This window comes from Canis aureus, chromosome 33, assembly GCF_053574225.1.
Source record: "Canis aureus isolate CA01 chromosome 33, VMU_Caureus_v.1.0, whole genome shotgun sequence".
NCBI lineage: Eukaryota > Metazoa > Chordata > Mammalia > Carnivora > Canidae > Canis > Canis aureus.
In genome coordinates, this window is record NC_135643.1 from 26,186,473 (window position 1) to 26,202,587 (window position 16,115).

A 16,115-nucleotide genomic window follows, 5' to 3' on the forward strand; every position below is an offset into this window, starting at 1 on the left:
TCAGTATATAATGAAGACCAGCTCTTTACCATTTCTGTTTCTCCCCCCTAAAGAAGGTGCCAACGGCTTTATTAAAAGGAAGGGGCTGATTGCCAATTGGAACTGCCCCACATGCCCTGAGAAGCTGCCCAACGTATCTGGTGGGCCAAAGAAGCCAGTTTCCATCCTGGAGTTTGGCTCCTGCCAGAACTCACACCACCTGAGAAGCAAAAGAAGACGGCCAAGATGTGTGCAGTGTGTGTAGCTATTGCCTTGGCACAAAATCAGTCCGGTTGATACCAGTTACTGCTGCTCCTGTAGAATATTTACTACGTATACAAATAGGCAGTTAATATGACCCTTGATAGATACGGTAATGGAGTTTGTACTGACAATTGACCCAGAACTGCCTTCTGCCAGTTATACCATGATTAATTCACTGCGCTGGCAGAGAAAAAAACCTCTAGTTGAACCCTTGGATTCACGTTGAGAATCTGCCTACCCAAGGGCTCTCCTACAATGATCCAGTCGGATGTACAGTGAACCCAAAGGTTTTGAACACTTTTAAACATTTCTAGGATACATGAAATGGAGAGACAGCATCAATACAAGCCCTGACTTTTCCTAAAACCGATCCCCTGTTGAGTTCGGGGTTGTTCTTTTGTGGTCTGAAGCCCCTTGGGTGGTTTAAAATACATAATCAAACCTGGCTTCCAGCATCTTTTGGATTTTCAATCCAAATGAAGAAACGTATGCCAACACAGTGAGCAAAATCCCGGAGATTCCTACCAACCAAGGGATTTGGATAAAACGGATTTGTGTCCAGAAATGCCATGAGTATACTGCTACTCAGTAAATGGGCGTTGCCTTTCTGTACTTCTTACATTTCCAGAGCTGACAGTATGGGTTTGTTAAAAATCTCTCTTCAACATGAGAAGGAGAGGATGCTTAGAGACTTCCCAGGCCAACTTTCCTGTAAGTATCAAGTAAGAAAAGAAAGTGGGTCCTAAGACTCAGAGCTTCCCAACCTTGTCAGAGTGGCAGGACAGAAATGTCAATCTCTTGCTTCTAGAGAAATCCTGGCATAGGTAGCTCTTACATATTCGTACTCAACACAGATCAAGAAACTCATGGTCTCACAGATTTGATCAAGCCAATGGATTTCTCCTCCATAAGCATGTCCTCACCTCAGCCACAAAGTCACAAAGTCACAGAGCCACATGTACTAGGTGTTTAAATCAGAGGTATACACAAGGCATTAAACATGTACCCAGGGAATATTTAGACACTTGTATCTTTAGACACAAGTCCACATCTTTATATTTTAAGAAGCTGCCCAGTTCACATTTATTTAAATTACTACTGATCTTGAAACTAAATTGAAAGATTGGATATTTGGTTGCTCTTTGTCCTCTGTGATTTTTTTTTTTTTTTTTTTTTTTTTTTTAGTATTTGCCAAAGTGAAAGTTGCCACATATCTTTAAAAATATTTTATATACGTGCCGAGAAACCTCCAGTTACTATGCTGTTGTTACTCTTTGAGGTCCAGGATTAAAACTTCACTTATTATTCCATTTGTTAAGGAACTAGGAATTTTTCCTCACTGATCAAGAAAGGGAAAGCAATATTTGAATACAAAAACCAAGCAGAAGTGAATGCATTTCATAGAGTAATATTTCTCCAAGTCACTCACCCTGAGTGGTGAAGTCCTTTAGAGTCCCTTTTCCTTCTTATTCATGCACTTCCTGATATAGGAAAACATCTGTGTAGTTAGTTGGAAAGTACACATTGGCATAGTCTGAATCCACTGTGGCTGTTCAGGGCTGGCAGTGGGGGCTGATATGGACTACCCGTTGGAATGTGGGACATAGGTTCCCCTATTTGGTTATTAAATATTTTTAACATCACCCCAGATTACAAAATGTAATTGGAAGTTAGTAGCACATTTTTTTCCCAACCATGGGTCTGTGTTACAAGTAGCCCTTTTGGCGAATGCATTGTCATGTACTTTATTATAAAGGGAAGAGAAGAGCAGGAATCCTTCCTCAAACACAGGGAAGAGGACCTTGATGAAGATGCTAAGTTGCTTCCTTGTTGTCTGGGCTGCTATAACAAACTACCATTCACTGGGTACCTCATACAGAACATAAGTGCCTATCTCACAGTTCCAGAGGCTGGGAACTCCGAGATAAAGTTGCCAGCTGACCTAGAGTCTGGCCTGCTTCTTGGTTCATAGCCACCCATCTTTTTGCTGTGTCCTCATGTGGTAGAAGGGCCCAGGGAACTCTGCTTAGTCTCTTTCATAAGATGTTAGTCTTGGCAAAGATGTTTTATATGACACCAAAAGCTTCCTGACATTGGTCTTGACAGTGATATATTGGATATGACCCCAAAAGGACAGGCAACAAAGAAAAAATAAACAACTGGTATTATGTCAATATAAAAAGCTTGTGTGCAGCAAAGAAAACTAAGAACAAAATGTAAAGAAAACCTGCAGAATGGAAGAAAACATTGTGTGCTATATATCAGATAAGGAAATAGTATTGAAAATATGTAAGGATCTCATATAACTCAATAACAAAATAAATCCGTATTAAAAGTGGTCTAAGGACTGAATAGAAATTTTCCCAAAGACAACATACAAATAGGTGAAGGGGATTAAGAGGTACAAACTTCCATTTATAAAATAAATTAGTCACGGAGATGAAAAGCACTGCACAGAGTATACAGCCAATATTATAACAACATTATGTGGTGATAAATGGTAACTCTGCTTATCACGGGAGCATTGCATAATGCATAGAATAGTCAAATCACTATGTTGTACATCTGAAACGTTATATTTCAACAGTTAAAAACAAAGAACATTAATCCCATTCATGAAGGCTCCATCTTCGTGACTTAATCACCTCCTAAAGAGGTGATTAATACCATCCCTTTAGGCATTAGGATTTCGACATATTGAAATTTTAAACTTTGAGGGGACACACTCAGACCACAGCACATATGGTAATAACTTTGTCTCCATTTCTTAGCTTTTGGTTTCTGTCACCTTTTGAGAGCTATAGGCCCTCATTGCACGTCTTCATCACATATTAAAAAGTCACAATCCAGACTGGTAACAATAACACCTACCATGAATTGAATACCTACTATGCACCAAATACTAACAATCCTCAAAGGTAAGTGTTATCCCTGTTTTACACACAACTAATCTAAAATTCAAAGAAAGCAAATAACTTGCCAACAGGCCTATAGTATTAGATAGCACAGGAAAAGTTTCAAACATGGGCTGTCTACAAAGCTAACATTCATTCTACTCTGCTTTATATTATTCCTTCTAGAAAAGCTAGATAGAAAAGCTTTATATTATTCCTTCTAGAAAAGCTATAAAGATTATCAAGCTTTCCCTGAGAGTCAGCATTTCTTCCACCCCTTGCTTTAATAGAACAAGCAGCCCTTCCCCACTATTGACTCTGAATTCTAGTTATTTTAATTTGGTTATGTTTACTAATGTAATAATAGCAATAATAATAATAATAGTAATAATAAAATACCCATGCATGTGGCTAATCAAGCTATGTTTTTGTTTATTACCAGAAAAATGGCCCTTGAATTGAGGACAACATAGACTATAAGAGCTCAGCCTTAGCTGGAAAACAGACAGATGACAAAGGGGATAATTTCAGAAGTTATTAGTACTGTAAAAGAAAGGTTTCTCAGATCATAAAAAAAATAGTTTTTTTTTTTTTTTTTTTTTTTTTTTTTTTTTTTTTTTAATGATAGTCACAGAGAGAGAGAGAGGCAGAGACATAGGCAGGAGAAGCAGGCTCCATGCACCGGGAGCCCGACGTGGGATTCGATCCCGGGTCTCCAGGATCGCGCCCTGGGCCAAAAGCAGGCGCCAAACCGCAGCACCACCCAGGGATCCCAAAATTAGTTTTTCTTAAACTAAAATACTTATCTAGATTTCTCAGTAAACCAGATTAAAACTACAAATTTGTGGCAGGAGGAGATGCATGCAGGTTGAGATACCTAGAGAACTCAGTAAAAACTCTTGAAGTTAGATTCTGGATGTATTCTTTCTACCTATTGTGCTCAGACTAATTTATAGCTAATATCTAACTTTTGCTATACTCAGAAGTGTTATTTTTTTCAGGAGAATTTATTCTCCTCTTTTGAAAGAAAAGAGAAATTGTGGAGCCTCTGAGGTTTTTTATTGTTATATAAACTTATGTTTGGAAAAAATAAATGAATATTAGATATAGTCAAAACCATGGATACATTCAGACTAAGTTATCAAGTTAAAGTGATAGATAATGCTATTTTACTAAAACCAAAGTGTTGGTGTTATAAATGTAGAATCTACACCGTCAGGTCTGGTTCTATATTTTAACCATTTCTGTGTGTTGAATTCAGTTACATTAGTGCTTAAAAATGTGTTTTTAACTTCAGCATGCAGTATATAATAGAATTAATAACTTTGAGATTTGTCCTGCTACTTCAGGATAATCAGACCTTACATTTAGTCAAAACTACAACAATCTATTTTCATATGCCAATGTACAGAACTATACAAATGACCAGTTAGTATTATTGTATGCAAGTTAAGATTAGTTTAACAGTAGAGATTTAAAAATACCAGTGGTTTAAATTTCTTTGGATTTTTTTCTTTTAATATTATCATGAAAGAAGTCTAGAAATCAACAGTCCATGAAATCAACAGGCAAGCCATGATGTCACCAGGAATGCAGGCTCCTGTACTTCTGCTTCTGAACCATACCTTCCATTTTTAAGGTCACCCCATGAGCAAATGAAAAAAGGTAGAAAGGATTCCTCTCCACTGAGTTGGCTCCCTTTGAACAGCCTTACCATAATTTTGACACAATATTTCTACTTATATCCTATTTGCCTAAACTTAAACATATGGCCATACCTAGTTGCAAAGGAAGAAAGGAAATATAATTTAATTTTTGGTTTCCATGCAGCAGTGTGTCTTATGTCTGGGCTTGTTACTAAGGTGAGAGGAGAAAATGTTTATCAGAGTAGGAAACTACTAATCTTTGTCATACATTATACTTTTATTCTCTGTGCTTCAAAAATCTACCATAGTTCATAATAAGGAACATTTACATTTACTACCAATAAACTATTCCCATTTGGCATACACAAAGGTGACAACCTCTAGGTAAGTATGAAATAGAAATGAATATATTGGTTTTTGTCTGCCAGTTCCTAGCACAGAACTCCTAAAATCCTTGTCATTTCCTACATTTCCAAAGCACCAAGAGTATCTTTTTTTCCCTAATACTTGGTTTTTAACCCTAGTTCCCAAAACAGTGCTTCTAAATGCCTTGGAATTTGATGATTGATAAAAATGTCTCTTGTTTTCTCATGGGTCTAGACTTGGTGGACATCTAGAAAGCTTCAGGATGGGGACCAGTCATCAGAAAACTCAAGCTGTGATTAAAAACTTAGAGCTTCCAGCCTTTTCTTCATCACTTGGATAGGGGAGAAAGGCTGGAGATTAAGTTAATAATCTGTCATGCCTAAGTGAAGAAGCCTCCATAAAAAAAATAAAATAAAAATCCCAAAAGTGTGAGGTTTCAGAGAGCCTCTGAGTTGGTGAACACATCTACATACTAGGACAGCATACCTTAGCCCCATGGGGACAGAAGCTCCTGTGCTCAGAACCCTTCCAAACCTCACCCTAAATACCTCTTCACCTGGCTGCTCATCTGTATCTTTTATAAAATAAACTGGTAAATGTAAGTAAATGTTTCCCTGAGTTCTGTGAGCCATTATAATAAATTATAGAACCTCAGGAAAGGTTCCGGCCATTCGGTCAAAAGTACCAAAGACAACCTACAACTTGTGATTGGCATCTGATGTGGGGGCAGTCTTATGGGACTGAGCCCCTAACCTCATAGTATCTGATATTCACTCCAAATAGAGATGGCAGCTGATACCTAGGTAGTATCACAGACTTGCTTGGTGTGGGAGGAATAAAAATCACACATCTGGTGTTAGAAATATTGTATGTGTATGAGTAAAGGAGACACACAAGAGTGTGTCTACACATTGCATTTCTTACAATGTAAAAATGGTAATACCTCCACAGTGCAGGTGTTTTTTCTATTTGCTTAAACTCTTATGTACAAGATGATGACTTAGTTCTACCATTATTTTTCTCTTCTAAAACTCTAGCAAAACTTTTGTTCATACAGCATACAATGACACTTTTCCATCTCTAATATAGCCCCCAGCAATCTGAAGGATCAAAATTATTTTTTTTAAAAGAATCATTATCTAAGGTTTAGAGAGGTTAGACAACCTGCCTGAAGTCATATAGCTAAATCCAGTCCTGGACCCCTCTGCAGGTGCTGTGGTTTCTTGGGCCTCCTTAGGACAATTTATGTAAAGTTCCTTTGGCACAGAGTCACTTCTTCAGACATAGGGGGTCTAGTTAACATTCTGCATGGCCATGCAATCCTATGTGCGTTTCCCAGAGGCTTCAAAGAATGTTTTTCTAGGCACCTCCATTTCAAAGCATCACATGGGTACGAGGTAGAGCACGGGCTACTCTACCAGTAACAATGATGGTGATCATACTGTTCTATGTTGTTGACGGTAAATACACAAGTTTTAACAATTAATATGGAAAAAGGACTCATCTTTGTGGTTAAGAACTAATTCTGGATCCACACCACTTGGTTTGGGACCACAGCTCCAATATTACTGGCTGTGTGATCTTCATCTAGTTAATCAACCTACGCCCCATTTCCTCATCTATAAAATATAAATAATAGTACATACAGGGTTGTTAAAGGATGAATGAGTTAATATTAGCACTTAAAATAGTGCCTAATACATAGAGATGCTATAGTGTTTGCTATCATTAATAGTTGTATTATTTATGTTATCATAGTCCTTGTATAGAAGCAGAAGTGACCAATTTTGCATAAATTGGAGTACTCGGATGTGAGAATCATAAAGAAGGAATTCAGAAAATCATATAAAATGGAAATGTACTTAATCACAGCGACCTTAACTCCAATAGGATCTCAGATCCATCACTTATCTTGGATAGAATTTTTTTTTTTTATTCAACAATCGTAAAGCTTAGCAAAATAATTGATTTTTTTTTTTTTTACTCAAACTGCCAGGATCACATTATAAATAATGACAACTGACTACAAGAGGGAAAGAGGGAATAAACCTTTGGGTTTGAGTGGGGGAGGGAAGAGGACACACACATTTGGGGAAGGTAGGAGCTAGTAATGCAGAGAGACTGAACTACATGGCAGAGTCAGAGGCCTGCCCATTGTCATCCCTAAGCTGGATTTTCCTGAATGTTTTCCTACTTCTGATTGACCTTCTGTTATCCTCCTGCATTTAGATTTCCCTTACCTCCTGGTTCACTTGAAATTGTTTTTTCAATTTGACATCCCATGCATCATGTTTATAATGTTCCAAAAAGAAGTACGAAATTGAGTTTAGAATACATCCCCCTTCTCCATATGATAAGCCATAAAAGATAGCACTAGTCTTTATTTTATAAAACAAAGTACAATATTCGTGCAAAAAATAATTACTAATAGTATCATTAAAGTGTTTTCTGCCCCCAATTTTCACATAGATGAACTCAGGCATAAGGCTGCTGGGGAGGGACACTCAGAGTTCACTTCCTCTCTTCCCCTAAAGAAAAGATGGAATAAACAAATTCTTTAGAACTAAATACAAGAAATCACAGAAAGAATGAAAGCAGTTATGCATGAGGAGCGCTGGCACAGTTTGACTCACTTGGTAAAACTCTTAAGACCGGTATGTATATGACTGATACCTTCAAAACTTGCTTTAATACTCCTTCTTCCTGTAAACGGATATTTCTCACAAAATTCAGAAGGGAACTCTTAACTCCTTTTCTTCTTCTTTATGTGTGTTCTGCCTCAAACCAGTGCAGATATGCAAACAGGTAGCCTTGATTCCTTGTGTCAGAAATTGATACAGTTGAACAAAGCATTCTGTATCTCACCATAAAACCTATGTACTGCTAAAAGGAATCGAGTTATTAGGCAGGCCACCAGATGGTAAAGCCTGGAAGGAGAAACTGAGGTAGGTACAAAGCAACAGAAAGCAGTCAGGGTGGGTCCCAAGCCCTTGCACCACCTAAGCCTACTCTACGAGGGCATCTCCACACCTCTCCCTCACTGAGCAGCCCTGACAGCTGCTGGACCTTGGCACACGTGTGGACATCAGGGACCACGTCACACCCTGGTGTGGTCAATGCAATATCCAAACTCCATCTCACAACCTCGTTGGTGTGTTCTCGCACAGTAGCACCGCCACTACAGGGCAGGAAAGGGCACGAAGAATCAGTAGAACTCTATTAATGGAGTTAATAAGGTTTTGAGTGAAAGCTAAGGATAAAGAAAGAATTTCTTCTGTTGATAGAGTCTGGTCCTAATTAGCATCCATCATGGAGAGTGGACCCCACTCGAGGTCTAGAGTCATTTTTAAAAATCCAAAATTCTAATTATGTGATTGATGAGTGCTTCTTAGGTTATTTTATTGGGTAAATACATTATTTCTCCGGGAGTCTAAATACCTTTGAGCAGGCTGTCCTATGCAAGCGCACAAGACCACTCACAAAAGGCTGATTAATACTCATCCACTCCGGGGAAAAGGGGACAGAGAAAAAAATTGGGATCCACAAATAATTGTGTACTTTTTTTGTAAACAAGTCCTAAGATTTAAGAGACTGAACAAGGTTCTACTGTAAATAATATATTTAACCCAAGCTCAGCATAATATGTAGTCTACTAGTATCCAGGTACAATAGAAATTTTTTAAAAAGCTACAGTTACACATTTCAGAATGGACTCCAAATTCATCTAAATATGAAATATTTATACGACGTCGATACGGGAGAAACAGGGTCTTCAATTAAGGGGTTGAGTGTTTTAAAATCTATACTATGTGAGCTCGTGGAGAATATAGATTCACTGCCCTTTCTTTATAATATGTAACTGCTATTTCTATTCTGGGGATTTCTCATGAGTTTACAGCCACACTGTCACATATGGTTGCCTTTCCACCTAGTGCGGCATGGGGTTAAGTTCCTATTGATTTCTGTGACTCGGGCTTGGGAGGGTTTCTTTTTAGGTCAAATGTATTTTATCTGAGAGGTCATAGTGTGGCAGCGCAGCTGCAGTCTGAGCATCCCCGCCAGGAGGAAGGTAATGACAACACACTGTGTCTACAGAGCCTAGCATGAAGATAAACTACAATTAGCTTTTGCTGCTTTTCTGCAGAATCTGCATTTGCATTTTAAATTACATTTTGGTGTACTCATTTTCATCTTTCTTTTGGCTTTTAAAGCTGGAACAGAGACTCCTGACAAAAACACTGCCTAAGATTGGCATTTATTAGGGGGGAAAAAAAACACATCCACATGATTTTTTTTTCTAAAATATTCCTTTGAGATTAGTTATTTCAGAAAGTCATGTTGACAGGCAGATGGAGAGAAAGATGCAAGATGGTTTCAGAGATTCTAGGAATCTCAAAGCCTGGATTTCCATTTCAACATTTCAATTCCTTGCTAGTCAGTAAGTTTCTCTAGCTCACTATATTAAAATGTGTACTATAGTAATATATATTAAACCTGCTCTCCTGATACATGCTGACAATTACATAGTTTATCATGCCAATAAGTTTGTTGAAAATCAAATCAAACTTGTCTCTTAAGTCTCTGGAGGGATGCTCTTTCTACAAATTTGTTAAGCTTTGTATGTTCTCTCCTCCCCTGGTTTGCTTAAATACTATTGATTAACAACATCCTCCTCCCAAGTGATCACTGGGTGTTAAACGTAAGGCAAAACAGAGGTCTCATGAATTGGATTGTGAGCTCATTTTCACTTCTTTGAAAGAGACCAATCCCTCCGTCATTAAATGATTAATTCTTGTGGACCCTTTGGCCAAAGACTTTATGGATGGGTAAACCAAAAAGAATATCTCACTTTTCATTTTATCACTAAAGGATAGATGCTGAAAAACTGAAGATTGAGCCAGGTGCCATGGGGAAATAGAAAAATTATACAACTGAACTGTCAATTTTCTAAAGGAGATATTAGCATGGAAATGTAGGGCTATGATCGACTCAAGTAGAATTAAAGGAACTTATATTGTGGGATATTTATAATTCTCTACAATTCTGGAGAATTCTAATTTTCTCTATCTTATTGGTATATCTTAGTGGTTTATGTCTGAGTACATCCCAGTCTGTATTTTGTCCTGCCTTCCGCAGTTTTGTGCAATAGTTTCTTGTCGTGCAACAATGAAACCCTTTAGGTTTGAAACACTTTTACATGCATTCATTTTAAAATGTATATTGAGCGTAAGACCATAAGGCACTAGGGATGCATTTGTGAAAAACACCAATAAAACCCTTGGTCTTGAAAGTCTACGTTCTAATTAGCAAAAGAATCCGTAAGTGGGAAAACAAACAAAATCATTTTAGACAGTTATAAGTGCTATGAATAATAAAGAGCAATGATAAACTAAAATGATACGGGGGAGGTGAGGCTTATTTAAACTGAATGATCTGAAAGGCCTAATAAAACATGACACTTGAGCTCCATCATATGAGGAGACAATGATGAAAAGATTTGGGGTCGGAGTTCAAGCAGAGAGTACGGCAAGTACCAAGGTGCTGGCATAGGATCAAGCCTATCCTGCAAGAAAGCTGGTGTGGCTGCTGCATAGTAAGCGAGAGGGAAAAACAGAAGAGGATGAACTCCAAAATAGAGGCAAGAACCATATTTTCAGGTCATTAGAAGCTACTGGGCTACCTATTTCTGTGAAATCACCCCCAAAACATAGTGCCTTAGAACAAAGGTTTTACTTTGCTCCAGTTTGAAGATTAGGATTATGGGGAAGTTCTCCCGGGCAATTTCTCTCTGATCTATGTGGTATTAGCTGAGGGCTGCAGGATGCACTTCCCAGGTAATTTCCTCATTCAGTATCTGGTGCCTCAGCACTCCTTTGCCTCTTTCTCTACATGGCTTCTCACACTCGAGGGCCTCTCCTATGGCTTGTTGTTCTCACAAGATGGCCACATGGCTGTCTCATGGTTGTTTGTATACAAAGACTGTCTTTCCCCAGAGCCATCTTTGACTCACACTTCAAGCTTTTTTTTTTTTTCTTAAGATTTTATTTATTTATTCATGAGAGACACAGAGAGAGAAAGAGAGAGGCAGAGAGAGAAGCAGGCTCCCTCCAGGGAGCCTGATGCAGGACTCTATCCCAGGATCCCAGGATCACAACCTGAGCCATAGGCAAAGCTCAACCACTGAACCACCCAGGCATCCCACACTTCAAGTCTTCTAAATAACCTCTCATCAAAGTCTCAGAATATTCCTTCTCCCATTTTTTTTTGTTAATCAAACAAAGCACCAAGGCCAGCCCAGACTCAAAGAGAGGAGAATCAGACATCTCCTTTCCAAGAGAGGAAGGCCAAAGAATTTGTGGCTACAGAGGCCATGGTAAGCATTTTGCTTTTTTTTAATTTTTTTTCCAGAGTCTAATGGGAAGCCACTGGAGGCTTGAAAACACAGAAATGACATGATTTTATTTGTGTTGGTAAAAGATCATTTGGGCTGCTAAGCAGAGAATTTATTAAATGAGGAAAAGAGAGAATAGCAGGGAGACCGGTTAGAAGCAGGTACGGTTGTCTGGATGGCCTGAAATGGAATAGCAGCCATGGGAAAGGATATAAATGAATAAAGGACATCGTTAAGGACTTGCAATTGGACAGGTTTGGAGGAGATGAAAAGCATCAAGGAGACTCTGAAGATTTTACTTAGGAGCGGGAGGGATGAGGATACTATTTACTAAAACAGGAGGAAAGGGATCCAGCTGTTTACATATCATCACCCCAAGAGCTCTTTGCACAGCTATGTAGGAGGCCTTCTTCTCCAATCTTTTGTCAGATGAGAGCAATGGGATTCATAAATAAAAGGAGGAGGTTGATGGGGGAAGAGGGAAGGAAGAAGGGAGGGAGGGAGAGAGGGAAGTTCAGAGAGGAAGAAAGACTTTCCTAAAACAATTAACTAGATACTTAGAGAAAGGGTCTAGAATTAGTTATCTTTTTTTTTTTTTTTTTTTTTTTAGAATTAGTTATCTAATCAGTGCATCTTCCCACTGTACAGCATAGTTAACGGTCAATCATTAGAAGTTGAGTTTTAATTAGTTATTTTAAACCTCCTCAAAGAATGTTTCCTTCTGAGTAAAAGAGAAACAGTGAAGATGATCACAAGCAAAAGTTTTGTTCTTAGTAATTACAGAATTTAAACAGTGGGATGATTACATCTTTTTAAGGGTCTCTAAATTTAGGTCAAATTAATTTTGATTTTATGGTTGTTAAATATCACTTACTATATATGTTATTTTTTAAGTTGATTGAAAACCACATTCAATAGAGGAAGAGTATGATTTAGTAGAACTGTCCCAGAGGCCCTACTTCTTTTATTTCTAGCTTTGACATTAAACAAAGAATTGTATGAAAAGTCCTTAAATCCTCTCCAATTTCCTCCTCATCAAAGCATTATTACTTTTACTAACCATATTATGAAAATCAAATAAGCAAACTGTTGGGGAAAAAAGTTTTTATATACTTAAAAAAGGGAATCTATTATGAATTCTTCCCAACATTTAGAATTTTAATATACCAGTCTATTACGAAGAAAGAAAGAAAGAATCCAAAATAACCCAATATATTAGGACTGTTTACCAGTAGAATCCTTTTGCTGCCACCTCTCTAAGTCACATTCAGCAGCATGTAGTACTTAACAGAATTTTGCCAAATCAGTCATCAAATATAAAAACTCACAACATAGTAAGAAAACAAGTATTCTAGGAGGATCTTAGTTACCAAGACAATAATCACTGATAATTATTTTCATCTCCCATGCATTTGCTTTATATTCAGTGGTTGGTCACTGTTAGTACCTTCCACTTGGTGAGACCCTTCCTGGCACACTGTACTCACACACGCACGCGCCCACTCACACCCACCCCAGGATACCTTTCTCTCACTCTGAGCAATGTTCCTTTACCCACATGGGAACATTGATTGGGCCTGTTTCGGTTCTAGGGCAGTGCAAGATTAAAGGGGTACTATCTGAATAATCATTGGGTGATGTGGTCTGAATTTTATATTCCTCAGCAGAAACAAGCCACAAACATCAAAACTGCCTGGAGATATAGATATATAGATAGATAGATTTTATATATATGCATATATAGATTTTATATATACATATATAATATATATAGATCTGTATAAAGATACACATCTATATATAGATATAGATATAATATAGATTTACCAATAGTCTTCTGTTAGACCTTAAAGTTGTGCTGTATATAGATGAGGATGGTAGGTCTAAATACAGAAAAAAACAGACCCTTTCTCTTGTACTTGTGGAAAACTGATTTAACTGATTTGGAAATGCTTAAAGGCAGGTTGAGGAAACTCTGCTGAATGTCTAAATAAACTTTCTGATTGTTCAACAATTTAATTAATGTTTCTGAGAAATTTGCAGCCAAAAGACCTTTGGATTTCAGTGCAAGCAAAATTTAGTTAGACATTCCACCAGAGTCATCATTCTTAAAATTCAAATTAAAAAAGAAATGTTCCAAAGCATAAAATTCCAAATACATTTTCTTTCCACTCAAAAAAAAAAAAAATCTTTCTTCCTCAGATGTCACCAATTCTGTTAAAAACATGAGCATTTTTATTTCCCTACATTCCTCCACTTGGCTCAGTGAGGCCACCCTCACATGGACACTGTGTTGGTCTCCCAAATTTCCTGGGCCTATGATTGCTTCTTTCACAGCCACTAAATCATGCATAGTTTCTTTGCATATTACAATCCAAATTACAATTTGGTTGTTACATTACACTAAATATTCTTTCGGTGTTTACCTATTGATTACAAAATACTCTTAAAGTCCTTAATTCCACTCTCCAGGTTAGGACCACCTCTTGGGTATGTGGGGTCATGGGCAAGTATTTTTTTTCTGCAGAGTTCCTGTCTACATAAACAGTTTCACTAAAAATATATTAAGCATCCATACGCCCATGTGAGTTATACTTATTTGCTAACTGATTTAAAATCATAGGTAGAGGGATCCCTGGATGGCTCAGCAGTTTGGCACCTGCCTTTGGTCCAGGGTGTGATCCTGGAGTCCTGGGATCGAGTCCTGTGTTGGGCTTCTGGCATGGAGCCTGCTTCTCCCTCTGCCTGTGTCTCTGTGTCTCTGCCCCTTTCTCTCTCTCTCTCTCTCTCTCTCTCTGTGTGTGTGTGTGTCTCGTGAATAAATAAATAAAATCTTTAAAAAAAAAATCATAGGTAGAGAAGATGGACTCACCTATTTGTTTATTACCCAATCAGAGCACGTTAAGATTTTTCCTAGTGTCCAGGCTCCTCTGCCTGTTCAGGTCTAGTAATCATCCTATCATTATCTTTTGATGGTGATAATAATTCATTTTGTGCTGATGGGATTTATTCTCCATGTCTTATTTTTATTCTTGACATACCAGAAAGTGTTGTCAGTTCCTGACCTAATTTGAGTTCAAAATAATTGTTTTTATTTTTCCCCAACAAGGCAAAAAAGTAGCAATGCTGTTATCACTCACAATGCCACATGATATTTTTGCAGCAATACAACATAGATCTTCTTGCCTCTGCAGTATCCTAATATTATTTGCATAATGCTGGTTACATCACTAAAAATGCTCTGTCAACCAGTGAGCAGCCCAGGAAGACTGGTTTTCAGGGACTCCCTCAGAGGCTGTGACTATGCTTCATGATGATGAACATACTGCAAGTCTTATCCAGAGTTTGCAGAAAATATTAATGACAATTTATCTTCTGGGGTATGCTAAATTTACTGTTTAGAATTTTATCACATAGATAAAGCATAACAAATCCCTCATCCATTTTTTTTCTCTTAAGTTCTGTAGGTTACATCATGTCATTCCTCGAGCATGCTTTCTCAGCATTGACTACACCTCTGCTTCCCATACACCCTACCACCATGAAAAACAGAAGAGGGGTCTGTTGGCAAAGTGGAAAAGGTCCCCCTTTTAGGTAAGAAATGTCTGTCTCTCATCCAATATGGCTCATGACCAGCCTGAAAGGGCATAATATCACCTTATTTACTGAAGGCAAGTGAGAACATGAATCAGAAGGACTGAACAGCCTTTACTAATATGCACGTTCTGATAAATACAACTTTAGATCTCGTTCCTGCAATTAGGATGAACTAATCCCCAAAGAAAATCCCTTGTTGAATGCCTGTGGAATACATAAACAAAATACAAAGGATAGAATTCAGTCTATTATTCTTGATTTCATATTTTCATCAAAACTATCAAATCCAGTTGTTTTCCAAAGATACACATCTACTAATATGATAGTGATGAATTATGATGAGACCATTTTTATCCACTTACCTAGAATGCATACAGTCGGGCTTCTGTAGACTTGTTTTTCCCAGGACCACACAGACTTCTACTTAAATGAAAACCAAACAGTGATCTGTTTTCACCTTCCAAATTGAGTGACTCATTAATGATTGTGAAGGCAATACTGATGTACTGGGTCAAGTTGACCTGCTTATATCTGTAAATCTGTTCTGATACTATTATCCTCCAGAATTACAGGAGGTATAGTTATGGAAGGTGTCTGGAAAAATGTCAGATGGAGCCTGAGTTTCAAGGAAGCTGGTTGTTTTCCCTCAGTTCCTAACACCCATTCTGAACTATGCGAGGAGGAATACTGTATATTTAAATGCATCTGTTGTACAACTGCTGAGTTCAGAGTACTCTAGCAAGGGGTGGGTAATCACACAGATGGTGTGCTTCACAACCAAAACCACTTGCTGTGAGATGCCACATTCGCAGAGAACATGTAAATACTTGGCACAGTTGTGAGAGTTTTCAGAGGTGTTACATTCATTTAGAGAGTTACAGCTTTGGTGGTGACAGCTTCTCATTTTGGGCTAGCAGGATTAATTCTTCCTTCCTTATTTTTATTCTTGACATTCCAGAAATTGCCACAATTTCCTGA